We start from the raw sequence: 13,564 nt of genomic DNA, 5'->3' as shown, positions 1-13,564 counted from the left end.
CTACAAGAGCAAAACTCCATCTCAAACAAACAAAAAAAAAATTATATATTGAGAAAATGTATAAAAATGATTTGTATCTGACACAGACACGGGATACCACAAGAAATTAAAAAAGAAACAATAGGCTGGGCGCAGTGGCTCACAGCACTTTGGGAGACCAATGCGGATGGATCACTTGAAGCCAGGAGTTCGAGACCAGCCTGGCCAACATTGTGAAATCACGTCTCTACTAAAACTACAAAAAATTTAGCTGGACATGGTGGTGCACACCTATAATCCCAGCTACTCAGGTGGCTGAGGCACAAGAATCACTTGAACCCGGGAGGTAGCAGTTGTAGTGAGCCAAGATTGCACCACTGCACTCCAGCCTGGGCAACAGAGCAAGCCTCTTGTCTCAAAAAAAAAAAAAAAAAGAAACCTTTAATACAAAAATAAATGCCAAATAAAAATCATTCTAAAAACTGAAAGATAATACTATATTTAGAAGTTATTCTTAATATGAAAGCTTGAAACACACCAAGTATTACTTGCCTTTTCCAATAGTCTTGATCTTTCTTTCATAATATGCCTGATACAGGAAAAAATTCATCTATTTAACATTGACATTGATCAAATTAATCTGAGTGCATCAAAACGCATCTTTAAATTGAATGTTAAGAGTATGTTGCTTAGTGAAACCCCATCTCTACTAAAAATACAAAAAATCAGCCGGGTGTGGTGGCAGGTGCCTGTAGTCCCAGCTACTCGGGAGGCTGAGGCAGGAGAATGGCGTGAACCTGGGAGGCGGAGCTTGCAGTGAGCGGAGATCATGCCACTGCACTCCAGCCTGGGCGACAGAGCAAGACTCCATCTCAAAAAATAAATAAATAAATAAAGAGTATGTTGCTTCATATAAGCTTGTTTACCTTCTTAATGATTAACTATTTTGTCTGCCTCCTCTCATTTGTTTTGCCTTTGAATATTGCTTTCACTAATTTTAGATCAAGTTCTCATTTCATGTTGAAGTATCCCACAAAAACACTCATATCTATTTCTCTTGCAATTCCTCTCCTAAAGTATTTACAAAGGATGACAGTCTATAGTGAATATTTAAACTCAAAAACACCAACAAACATTATTGGGTAGCATTTAAATACACAACATAGCAAGAATACTACTACCTGATACGATTTGGCTCTGTGTCCCCACCCAAATCTCATCCTGAATTGTACTCCCATAATTCCCACGTGTTGTGGGAGGGGCCCAGTGGGAGATAATTGAATCATGGGGGCAGTTTTCCCCATACTGTTCCCATGGTAGCGAATAGTCTCATGAGATCTGATGGTTTTATCAGGGGTTTCCACTTTTGCATCCTCCTCATTCTCTCTTTGCCTGCTGCCATTCATGTAAGATGGGACTTGCTCCTCCTTGCCTTCCACCATGATTGTGAGGCTTCCCCAGCCACATGGAACTGTAAGTCCAATTAAACCTCTTTCTTCTGTAAATTGCCCAGTCTCGGGTATATCTTTATCAACACATGAAAATGGACTAATAAAGTAAATTGGTACCAGGGGTGGGGTGTTGAAAAGACACCCAAAAATGTGGAAGTGACTTTGGAAGTGGGTAACAAGCAGAGGTTGGAACAGTTTGGAGGGCTCAAAAGAAGACAGGAAAATGTGGGAAGGTTTGGAACTTCCTAGAGACTTGTTGAACAGATTTGACAAAAATGCTAATAGTGATATGAACAGCAAGGTTCCAAGCTGCAGGTCTCAGATGGAGATGAGGAACTTGTTGGGAACTGGAGCAAAGGTGACTCTTGTTATGTTTTAGCAAGAGACTGGCAGCATTTTGCCCCATCCTAGAGATCTGTGGAACTTGGAACTTGAGAGAAATGATTTTTAGGGTATCTGGCTGAAGAAATTTCTAAGCAGCAAAGCATTCAAAAGGTAACTTGGGTGCTGTTAAAAGCATTCCATTTTAAAAGGGAAACAGGGCATAAAAGTTCAGAAAATTTGCAGCCTGACAATGTGATAGGAAAGAAAAGCCCATTTTATGAGGAGAAATTCAAGCCGGTTGCAGAAATTTGCAACAGTAGCAAGGAGCCCAATGTTAATCACCAAGACCGTGGGGAAAATGTATCCAGGCCATGTCAGAGACTTTCACGGCAGCCCCTCCCATCACAGGACCAGAGGCCCAGGAGGAAAAAATGGTTTTGTGGTCCAGGCCCAAGGTCCCCATGCTGTATGCAGCCTAGGAACTTGGTGACCTGTGTCCCCACCACTCCAGCTGTGGCTGAAAGGGGCCAATGTAGAGCTTGGGCTGTGGCTTCAGAGAATGGAAGCCCCAACCTTGGCAGCTTCCACATGGTGGTGAGTCTACAGGCACAAAGAAGCTAAGAACTGAGGTATGGTAACCTCCGCCTAGATTTCAGAAGATGTATGGAAATGCCTGGATGCCCAGGCAAAAGTTTGCTGCAGGGGCAGGGCCCTCATGGAGAACCTCTGCTAGAGCAGTCAGAAGGGAAATGTGGGGTTGGACCCCCCCACACCGAGTCCCTACTGGGACACTGCCTAGTGAAGCTGTGAGAAGAGGGCCACCATCCTCCAGGCCCCAGAATGGCAGATCCACTGACAGCTTGCACCATGCACCTGGAAAAGTCACAGACACTCAACCCCAGCCTGTGAAAGCAGCCTGGAGGGAGGCTGTGCCCTGCAAAGCCACAGGGGTAGAGCTGCCCAAGACCATAGGCAGCTCCATCAGCATGACCCAGATGTGAGACCTGGAGTCAAAGGAGATCATTTTGGAGCTTTAAAATTTGACTGCCCCGCTGGATTTCAGACTTGCATAGGCCCTGAAACCCCTTTGTTTTGGCCAATTTCTCCCATTAGGAACTGTATTTACCCAATACCTGTAACCCCATTGTATCTAGAAAGTAATTAGGTTGTGTTTGATTTTTACAGGCTTATAGGCAGAAGGGACTTGCCTTGTCTCAGACAAAACTTTGGACAGTGGACTTCCGGGTTAATGCTGAAATGAGTTAAGATTTTGGAGGACTGTTGGGAAGGCATGATTGGTTTTGAAATGTGAGGATTTGAGATTTTGCAGGGGCCAGGGGAGGAAAAATATGGTTTGGCTCTGTGTCCCTACTCAAATCTCATCTTGAATTGTACTCCTATGATTCTCATGCGTTGTGGGAGGGACCCAATGGGAGATAATTGAATCATGGGGCGGTTTCCCCCATACTTTTCTTGTGGTAGTGAACAAGTCTCACAAGATCTGATGGTTTTATCAAGGGTTTCCACTTTGCATCTTTCTCGTTCTCTCTTTGCCTGCCACCATCCATATAAGACAGGACTTGCTCCTCCTTGCCTTCCACCATGACTATGAGGCTTCCCCAGCCACACGAAACAGTAAGTCCAGTTAAACCTCTTTCTTTTGTAAAGTGCCCAGTCCCAGGTATGTCTTTATCAGCAGTGTGAAAACAGACCAATATACTACCATACAGAATAATATATTGTATTGCCAACTTTAGGACTTATTTTGCTTTCAGATTTTTTATTTGTTGAAACACCACTAATAGGCTTTATATGAAGTGGACTATGGATACAAATGTATTATTATTTATTTGTAAGAATAACTGTTAGCAGCAGATGAGTATAAAAACACATTTATTTATAAGATGGTAACAGCTATGAGACTGGTTGTTTAGATCACAAGCTTATCTCCTAGATGCTCTTGTCTCAGCTCCCAGAGATGTACACCTTAAGGTTTTAGTCGGTGTCGGCATGTCCTGCTCTTGCTTTCCACTTGACATCAGTGGAGCTCTAAGAACCAATCATATCTAATAGTATTGACTACTGATCTTTAACTCTCATGAAAATGATTCTGTTTTCCCAACTTGGAATTACCAGTAACTTTCCTCAGGGTTTGGGATTTAAAATAACATACAAGGCCAGGCACGGTGGCTCAAGCCTGTAATCCCAGCACTTTGGGAGGCCGAGACGGGCGGATCACGAGGTCAGGAGATCGAGACCATCCTGGCTAACCCAGTGAAACCCCGTCTCTACAAAAAAATACAAAAAACTAGCCGGACGAAGTGGCGGGCGCCTGTAGTCCCAGCTACTTGGGAGGCTGAGGCAGGAGAATGGCGTAAACCCGGGAGGCGGAGCTTGCAGTGAGCTGAGATCCGGCCACTGCACTCCAGCCCGGGCGACAGAGCAAGACTCCGTCTCAAATAAATAAATAAATAAATAAATAAATAAATAAATAAAATAAAATAAAATAACATACAAATTTCCTGAGAAATTCTGGGAGTGACTTCCCATATGGAAACACAACTTTATCCAGAGATCATCTGCTCTGAACCTCCAGAATCTGTCCCAAGGTGAATAGCATGCATTGGGAGAGTTGTTTCTTAGCAACATTTATCCAATCTTTCTTATTTCTTGTCTTTTGCACCCCAATTTTCAGAGACACCTGGCTTTGTTACTTCTTAAGCTTTATGAGGATTTAGAGGATAAATCTGGTTGGTTCATAGTTTTTCCCTCTGGCAACTCAGGATTCATAAGTCTTGGGTGTCAGTTAATTTCAACTCATTCTTAGGCTTTTCAGAAATCTACACTGTGTTGATGTTGTCTGTTTTCCATGTCCATTGGGTTTTTACTGCAGTTTTAATGGAGTTTCAACAGGGAGCAAGATTAGAAGCACAGATTCAATCTACCAGGAATCTACTTTTTTTTTTTTTTTTTGAGATGGAGTCTTACTCTTCGCCCAGGCTGGAGTGCAGTGGCGCGATCTCAGCTCACTGCAAGCTCCACCTCCCAGGTTCAAGCAATTCTCCTGCCTCAGCCTCGCAAGTAGCTGGGATTACATGCGCCACCACACCCAGCTAATTTTTGTATTTTCAGTAGAGATGAAGTTTCACCATGCTGGCCAGGCTGGTCTCGAACTCCTAACCTCAAGTGATCTGCCCAGCTCAGCCTCCCAAAGTGCTGGGATTACAGGCGTGAGACACCGCACCTGGCCAAGAAGAGCTTCTTAATAAATAAAACTATCTCCAGCAGGAATGAACTGCTTTGCGAAACAAGAAACTCAAGCACAGACTGCACAATTATCACTTATTAGGGATGCCACTAATAGCATCTAAGCCCCATATGGCTGTATAGTCCAACTGGCTGGTGAGGCAAGGCTGTCACACAGAAAAAACAAAGTTAATAAATAATGAAATGCTAGAAGAATGAAATTACAAAAATAAAGTCAAACTAAGCGAGAGCTACCAAATATAAAGGATTATCCACAGCTAACAGTATTACAGGTAATCACTGTCGAGTTCTAAATTTCCTTTTCTATTAGAACATAACTTTCCCCACACACAGCATCTGTACTCAGATGTGCATTTATCCCTAGATTCAATCTGAGGAGTTGAAAAGTGACAAAGGGATGGATGGCTTCCTGAATACTATGAAAATGTCCCCTGACCCACAAATTTCAATATACTATTAAGCATTTTTTTCATTACCTGAAATGTATGTTTGCTTACAAACAGGTTTCTTTGCATTTATTCTCCCCACCTCCTCCAATCAAGGAGCAAAGAGAACACCAGAGAAGCTGGAGCACAGTAAACAAGGGGAAACTAGCATGAGATGAAGCTATGAAAGAAGAGAGGCCAGATCACAGAACAGGGAGGAGGGAGGAATGTTGTGGGTCAAGTTAAATATTTGGGGTTTATTCTAAGTACAATAAAAAGTAAAAGGCCAGGCGTGGTGGCTCGCACCTGTAATCCCAGCACTTTGGGAGGCCAAGGTGGGCAGGTCACTTGAGGTCAGGAGTTCAAGACCAGCCTGGCCAACATGGTGAAACCTCATCTCTACTAAAAATATAAAAATTAGCCAGGCATGGTGGCAGGCACCTGTAATCCCAGCTACTCAGGAGGCTGAGGCAGGAGAATTGCTTGAAACCAGGAGGCAAGATTGCAGTGAGCCAAGATCGCACCACTGCACTCCAGCCGGGGCAACAAAGCGAAACTCTGTCAAAAAAAAAAAAAAAAAAAGGAAAAAAAGAGTTTCAATGCTCAATATATTTTTGTGTTTTGATTGTGGGAAGCAGTAACGTTGCATCCCTGCCTTTCCTCTTTATTAAGGGTTTTATCTAAGTATGATGGACTAGAAAGGATAAAATCAACACAGTCCCTTTTCTTTTTCTTTTTTTTTTTTTTTTTTTTTCAGAAACTTACAAACTTTCTCACAAACTTGTTTAGGAATAAAAACATGGGGAGTGACAAGATCAGATTTTACATTTTTTTAAAATGGCTGTTGTGTGAAAAATGGGGGTAATAATATATCCTGGCAAATCAATTAGGAAGCAGTATATCTAGGTGAAAAATCATTGTTCTTTTCAATGAGAGAGGTAGAGATGAAGTGGCCATATTTGAAAATATTTAGGAGGTAGAATTTAAAGAACACTGAGGGGTCTTAAAGTGACCCTGAATATTACTCAGGAGCATCTGGATGAATGGCAGCCCCAGTCCCTAGGGAAGTATATACTGCCAGACGTTAAGTTGCTGGAAGTATAAAGAAAAAAAGAATCCATTTTTTGGATGGGTTAGCTTTGAAAACCTGAGTCACCTAAGTGCAAATGTCTCACAAGCTTCCACTTCATCATTTCTCACTGAACATCTCCATTAAGGCTTCACAATCAGGAAGCTGGCAATTAGAACCTGTATCTTTCTTCCATGTCTGCTCCATTTACTGATCAATGCCACCAACTACCAGAGATGTTATAAAGGGATTCCTACATGTGATAGAGAAGGCTGAAACATAAAACATCTGAAGTCGCACTGATAAGACTCTATGACTCACAGATTCATCCACAACACTGGAGTTATTCCTGCCACAAAGGTTAACCTTAAGGAAAGAGTTAATTTATAATTCTGCAAACTCTGAAAACAAATACAAATGTATTAAGGAATACTTTCATCCATAGACTGCTTTACTAGTAACATTATAAGGATAAGATGAATTTTGAAATAGACTTTAAAAAATAGTTTCAATAGTTAAATGTCAGTTCTTAATTAACCATCTTGATTTTCTGACATAAAAATGTACAGCAATTATTGTCCAGCTGACAAAAAGCCACAATCTTTATTAGTAAGTCCTATTATATAGCACAACACTGCCACCTGTTGGAAGACATTGCTAGCCAAATGTTTTTATTCCTAAACACTAAATGCATGAAAAAGTTTATGAATTTCTGAAAAAAAATGAAGAGCCTATGTTGACTTTATCCTTTCTAGCCCATCATGCTTAAATTAAATCCCTAATAAAGAGGAAAAGCAAGGACGCAACGTAACTGCTTCCCACAATAAAAACACAAAATGGTATTTACTTGTTGGTTTTGGTAACTTGGATGAGGGGAAGGTTTAACCATGCAGAGATAGCACTAGGGAGTTTTTGAGGTGAGGCAACTATTCTGCATCCTGACTATGGTGGTGGTTATACAAATCAGTACATGGGTTAAAATTTATAATATAAAAAGTTTATTTTGCTGTATGGTAATTAAAAAAAAAAAAAACAGGGTAAGACAATACAAATACTCAGTACCATGGGAAAAATCATAAGTTATAATGTGAAAGTATTCACATAAATTTCAAAGTTTTGCTACTTATAGCTGAAAGGCTTGAGGCCCAAAAACATTAGAAAAATTCTAATGTAATACTACATGATGACATACTTAAATATGGATGTAGAATAGAAGTGTTTCTAAAGGCTACCATTGCACATCAGAAGTCAATCTTTGCCCCTAGCATACAACATTTCAACGAAAGGAACAATCTATAACCAAAAGTTAGGAGTATTCACCTTTGATTCTGGTAACTTTTATTTATTTATTTATTTATTTATTTTTTGAGACAGGGTCTCACTCTGTCACTCAGGCTGGAGTGCAGTCGTGCCACTGCAACTCACTGCAGCCTCGACCTCCCAGACTCAGGTGATCTTCCCACCTCAGCCTCCTGAGTAGCTGGGACCAAAGGTGTGCACCACCATGCCCGGCTAGTTCTTCTGTATTTTTAGTAGAGACATGGGGTTTCGCCATTTTGCCCAAGCTGGTCTCAAGCTGCTGGACTCAAGTGATCTGCCCACCCTGGCCTCCCAAAGTGCTGGGATTACAGGCATGAGCCATCACACCTGGCTAGGAAATGCTTTTCCCTACAACAAAACGAGAGTCTTGTTCTGTCGCCCAGGCTAGAGTGTAATGGCACAATCTCAGCTCCCTGCAACCTCTGCCTCCCAGGTTCAAGCGATTCTTGTGCCTGGTGCCTCAGCCTGTGAGTAGCTAGGACTACAGGTACTTGCCACCAGGCCCAGCTAATTTTTATATTTTTAGTAGAGACAGGGTTTCACCATGTTGGCCAGGCTGGTCTGAACTCCTGACCTCAAGTGATCCGACTGCCTTGGCCTCCCAAAGTGCTGAGATTACCACGCCCATCTGGTACATCCTTTATGTGATTGTGTTTCATCTCCCTCAAAAAGCTGGTGCATAAACAGGGAAAGTTGAGTGCTTAGCATCTAAGTAATCTTGGTATTTGCTAGATCACTTATGAATGTAAGTGACATCAAAGTTTCATGAGATCTGGAACATCTAAATCCATCTGGGGACCTTTCCAGTGCATTTGCAAATGCCAAATGTCATAAGGCACCAAGAGCCCACAAGATAACAGATCACCAGATCAGAGTCCAAATGACAAAGAGACCCAAACTAAGAGCAAAAGTCACATTAACACACTAGTTCCTCCCATCTCTCCTGATAATACACTTGCTGTTAATAAAGTGATATTGGTTGTAAGAGCAATGATGGAATATTAAACTGAGACCTTATGAAAGATGTTGCAATGGGAGGGAGAGGTTGTTAGAGAAGGTGTAACACATAAAAATCCTCTACGCTTTATCCCTTAGGGCTGCCCTTAAGCCATCCTGTTCCCAGGATCTGGCAGCCACACGCAATCTTAGTTTTCTAAGTTTTGGTTGAGCCATACTGTTATCTGTTTTTCTACATTTTCCCAGTCATACCTGGGAGGTCACAGCTATTCAAAGGGACTGCAGTACCCACAATAATTTGCAGTTCCAACAACAGGAAAATAGTTGAAAAAAGAATGATACAGTCGTAAAAGAGAATAATGCTGGTCATCTCCTAATCTTCAACTAACTAATGACATGGTTATCTTTGCACTGAGGAAGGTAAACTTGCCTGTCAGAAGCAGCAATAGTCACAGCACACCAGGGTAACTGCCAAAGCATCCAAATGGAGCAGTAGTATGATACCAGAACAATTCACAGACTTTTGGAACTATACAAGTTTGCAAACTCACCTCCATTTTAGAGTCTGTCATGATGGGTAATTTCCCCAAAAAGACTAAAAATACAGAAAGCATTAAGAAAAAAAAAAAAGGCTAGGCGAGGTGGCTCACGCCTGTAATCCCAGCACTTTGGGAGGCTGAGGCAGGCGGATTGCTTGAGCTCAGGAGTTTGAGCCTAGCCTGGGCAACATGGCAAAAATCCCATCTCTACAAAAAATACAAAAATTAGCCGGGCATGGTAGCATATGCCTGTAGCCCCAACTGCTGGAGGAGCTGAAGCAGGAGGATTACTTGAGCCCATGAGGTCAAGGCTGCGGTGAGCTATGTTCATGGCACTGCACTCCGGCCTGGGTGACAAGGTGAGACCCTGTCTCAAAAAACAACAACAACAACAACAAAATCTTGGATCATAGAGATGTTCAGGATTTGGAAAACTATCCAAGATAAACCTTTTATTTAGTGTGAACTGCAATAATTTTAAAACTCAAAGATCTCCAAGTCCTAATACAAAAACACCTACACCCCTTCAAGTAGGAAATGGCCCTTTAGAAAGGTAAATGTGATAATCCATGGCTAAATTACATAATTCTTTTAAATCTCATCTTTTATGTAAATAACAAAAACACTAAAGCGTACGGGCAGTTCCTTAAAAATCAAAAGAATTACCCTACAATCCAGCAATTCCACTTCTGGGTACGTATACCTAAAAGAACTGAAAGCACAGCCAGGCATGGTGGTTCACACTTGTTATCCCAGCACTTTGGGACGCTGAGGTGGACGGATCCCTTGAGGTCAGGAGTTCAAGACCAACCTGGCCAACACAGCAAAACCCTATCTCTACTAAAAATATAAAAATTAGCCAGCGTGATGGTGCATGCCTGTAGTCCCAGCTACTCAAGAGGCTGAGGCAGGAGAATCACTTGAACCATAAGGCGGAGGTTGCAGTGAGCCAAGATCACACCACTGTACTCCAGCCTGGGAGACAGAGCAAGACTCCATCTCAAAGAAAAAAAATAATAATAATAATTGAAAGCAGGAACTCAGACATTTGTATACCAATGTTCATAGCAACACTATTCACAATAGCCAAAAGGTGGCAACAACCCAAATATCTATCGACTAATGAATGGATAAACAAAATGTGTTCTATGGAATACAATGTAATATTATTCAGTCTTTAAAAAGAAGAAAATTCTAACACATGCCACAACATGAATTAACCTTGAAGACATGCTACATAAAATAAACCAGACACAAAAGGACAAATATTTTATGATTCCACTTTTATGAGGACCCTAGAAGAGTCATATTCATAGAGACAGAAAATATAATGGTAGTTGCCAGGGGCTGGAGAGAGGGAGGAACAGAGATTTATCATTTAATGGGTGCAGCGTGTGGAGATAAAAGTGTTCTGGGTCGGGTGCAGTGGTTCATGCATGTAATCCCAGCACTTTGGGAGGCTGAGGTGGGCAGATCACCTGAGGTCAGGAGTTCAAGACCAGCATGACCAACATGGGGAAACCCCGTCTGTACTAAAAATACAAAATTAGCTGGGCATGGTGGCGCATGCCTGTACTCCCAGCTATTCGGGAGGCTGAGGCAGGAGAATCACTTGAACCCAGGAGGTGGAGGTTGCGGCGAGCCGAGATCACGTCATTGCACTCCAGCCAGGGCAACAAAGAAAAAAGTGTTCTGGAGGTAGATGGTGGTTATGGTTACCCAACAATGAGAAAGTACTTAATGGCACCGAACTGTACCTTTACAAATAGTTAAAATGGTCAATTTTATGTTACGTATATTCTATCACAATTTTTAAAAAGAAAAGACAAAACACTGAAACAAGAAGCACAGAGTTCTAACTGGAATCAAGCCATGGTGAAAGAATGAAATTTTGGCCATTATATGTAAACAGAGAGATGCAATTTTTTTCTGGAAGCTATTGTACATCACTTCCCTTAGATTGTCAAAATGCTCAGTTTCTAAAAATACTTTTACTACTGGCTGGGCGCAGTGGCTCACACCTATAATCCCAACACTTTGGGAGGCCAAGGCGGTGAGGTCAGTAGTTCCAGACCAACCTAGTCAACATGGTGAAACCCCGTCTCTACTAAAAACACAAAAATTAGCTGGGAGTGGTGGCAGCCTCCTGTAATCCCAGCTACTCAGGAGGCTGGGGCAGGAGAATCACTTGAACCCAGGAGGCAGAGGTTGCAGTAAGCTGAGATCACACCATTGCACTCCAGTCTGGGTACCAAAGCGAAACTCCATCTCAAAAAAAAAAAAAATATATATATATATATATATATATACACACACACACACACATATGTATATAACTACTACTGCCTTTTAACCAATAAAATTTTTAAAAAATTACAATGTTAACAGGATTTTATAAAACTAATTTTTCCAACACGCCCCAAACAATACAGAACACAATAGTTACACTCAACCTCTGCATACATTAAATCTTCAAATAAATACCTGCTAGTATGAAAAAAGTACCTAATATTTGGTGACCAACTGTCCAATATGGCTCTCACAAATCTAATGCAGTATATGAAACATGAACAAGAGAATAAAAGAATAACTTCTTAGAGTCTGTTTAAAGTAGAGAGTTAAATGAACAAAGTTGAAGCAGATCATGGCATATTTTTCGAGGCAGAGAGACAGGGAGGCACCAATGTCTGAAACAATGAACACTATTAGGCTAAACATAACACCAGGGACTCAGATGTCACACTAACTGGGAAGTACTATGTCAGTTTCTCTAACTCCTATAATTAAAGAACAATATTCTAAACTACTGGCCAGAAGGCTTTTAGAGGAAAAGTCCTGACTACACAAAAATGTAAAACAACAGTATAGTAAAAAAGATAAAACAAAGTTAACTAAATAGATTGAAGATATCTGCCACATACCTAACAGTCAATGGCTTAATATTCCTGCATGAAGAAACTCCTAAAAATCAATAAAGACAGATAAAACTCAATACGCAATGGCAAATTACAAAGTTTCCCCTTGCTTCATTTTTCGAGTCTTAAAACACTCCTCACAGGTTCTTTCACAGCATTTTTCCTGGGCCTGGCCTCCCATGTAGCTGTCGGAAAACCATCACTCTCTAAACTACAATCACACACCCACAAGGAGGTCTCCAAGGCTACTAAAAGTTAATCTCATGTGCTTTTCATCTAAAAGAACGGTAGCATAATCTAAAAGACTGTCACATATCTGATAAATGACTTGTATCTAGAATATATAAAGAACTCTTGCAACTCAATTACAAAAAAGAACCTAATTTAAAAATGGGCAAAGGATCTGAGCAGACATTTCTCCAAAGAAGATACATAAATGGGCAATAAGCACTTGAAAAGATGCTCAACATCATTAGCCATCAGGGAAACGCGATTTGAAACCACAATATTTTCAAAAAGTTAGGAGATTTTTAATGGTTGCAACACAAAGAAAAGATGAATGTTTGAGGTGATGGACATGCTAATTATCTCATTTGATCATTACACATTGTATACATTTATCAAAATAACATTCTGTAGTCCCTAAATATGTACAATTACTACATGTCAACGAAACAAAAAATGAAAACACGATGACACACACTTCACACCCACTAGAATGGCCAGAATCAGAAAGACAGATAATGACAAGTGTTGGCAAGGAGTGAGAAATCAAAACCCTAATACACTACTGGTGAGAATGTTAAAAAGATGCACACTGATGCTTTGGAAAACAGTCTGACCGTTTCTTAAAATGTTAAACAGAGATACCATATGACCCAGCCATTTCACTCCTAGGCACATATGCAAGAGAAATGAAAACATGGTATGTCCACACAAAAACCTGTAGGTGAATGTTCACAGCAGCATTATACATAATAGCCAAAAGGTGGAAACAATCCAAACGTCCACTAACTAATGGAAAATAAATCGTGGTAATACCTATAAAATAAAAGATTAACCAGCAATTAAAGAAGTACTGACACATGCTATTAAATACAACACAGACGAACATGAATGTTAAGTAAAAGAAGCCAGCTGAAAAAGACCACATGCTGTATGATTTCACTCACATGAATAATCCAGAACAGTCAAATATACAGTCAGTCAATTCATAGTTGCTTAGGGCTTAGAATGGGGAGTGGGGATGGGGAAGTCAGGTGAGCCTGCTGAATCAGTACAGGGTTTCTTTTTGGAGTGATGAAAATGTTCGAAAATT

At 40.8% G+C, this 13,564-nt stretch overlaps 1 protein-coding gene across 9 annotated transcripts in view; it reads right to left on the bottom strand.

The window, feature by feature from the left end:
* COA1 (cytochrome c oxidase assembly factor 1) overlaps positions 1-13,564 on the bottom strand; it is a 195,723-nt gene that overhangs the window by 78,171 nt on the left and 103,988 nt on the right. The gene's annotated exons all lie outside the window — the stretch shown is intronic.

This window comes from Macaca fascicularis, chromosome 3, assembly GCF_037993035.2.
Source record: "Macaca fascicularis isolate 582-1 chromosome 3, T2T-MFA8v1.1".
Classification (NCBI taxonomy): domain Eukaryota; kingdom Metazoa; phylum Chordata; class Mammalia; order Primates; family Cercopithecidae; genus Macaca; species Macaca fascicularis.
The sequence above is the reverse complement of the archived record's forward strand: the minus strand, read 5'-3'. Positions and strand labels throughout refer to the sequence as shown.